Source organism: Leptonychotes weddellii, chromosome 16, assembly GCF_054177405.1.
Source record: "Leptonychotes weddellii isolate Sample4059 chromosome 16, ASM5417740v2, whole genome shotgun sequence".
Lineage (NCBI taxonomy): Eukaryota > Metazoa > Chordata > Mammalia > Carnivora > Phocidae > Leptonychotes > Leptonychotes weddellii.
This window is the reverse complement of record NC_138384.1, coordinates 11,034,513-11,035,412: the sequence shown is the minus strand read 5'-3', so window position 1 is coordinate 11,035,412 and position 900 is coordinate 11,034,513.

Genomic DNA, 900 nt, shown 5'->3' with positions numbered 1-900 from the left:
TGACAGAGATACAGCAAAAGAGGGAACACAAGCAGGGGGAGTGGGAGAGGGAGAAGCAGGCTTCCCTCCGAGCAGGGAGCCCCAAGCAGGGCTCGATCCCAGGATCCTGGGATCATGACCTGAGCCGAAGGCAGATGCTTAACTAACGACTGAGCCACCCAGGTGCCCCTACTTTATTTTTTTTTAAAGATTTTATTTTTAAGTAATCTCTACACCCAACATGGGGCTTGAACCCATAACCCTGAGATTCTCCATGGAACTGAGCCAGCTAGACACCCCTAGCCAATTGTATTTTTTAAAAATGAGAAAGGTATGAATTTAATGTTACATACGGTTATCTTTGAAAAATTATAGGTGACATTTACTTTTATTTTATACATATTTTCTAATTAGTTATCATAGATTACCTATGTAATCTTTAAATTTTTTTTTTTTTAAGATTTTATTTATTTGCGAGAGAATGAGAGACAGAGAGCATGAGAGGGAGGAGGGTCAGAGGGAGAAGCAGACTCCCTGCTGAGCAGGGAGCCTGATGTGGGACTCAATCCGGGGACTCCAGGATCGTGACCTGAGCCGAAGGCAGTCGCTTAACCAACTGAGCCACCCAGGCGCCCTTACCTATGTAATCTTTAAAGGCCAGGTTTTTGTATTTGGGGGTAAGTGGTAGTTATAATTCATAACCCTTTCTGGAAGAAATAAACAGTTCAGACCCGGGATTATCGCCTCCGCCGGGGATTATCTCGGTCAGGCTCCTGCCACCCGCCAAACTAGAAGACCTTCGTGAGAGTCTCTACAGCGGCACGCCCAAAGGCTTATGGGAAATGTAGTCCCGGAGTTGGATAAGCCGCCACTCAGAGGACCCTGGGACGGCGAGCAGCCCTTGCATCTGCGCATGTGCAA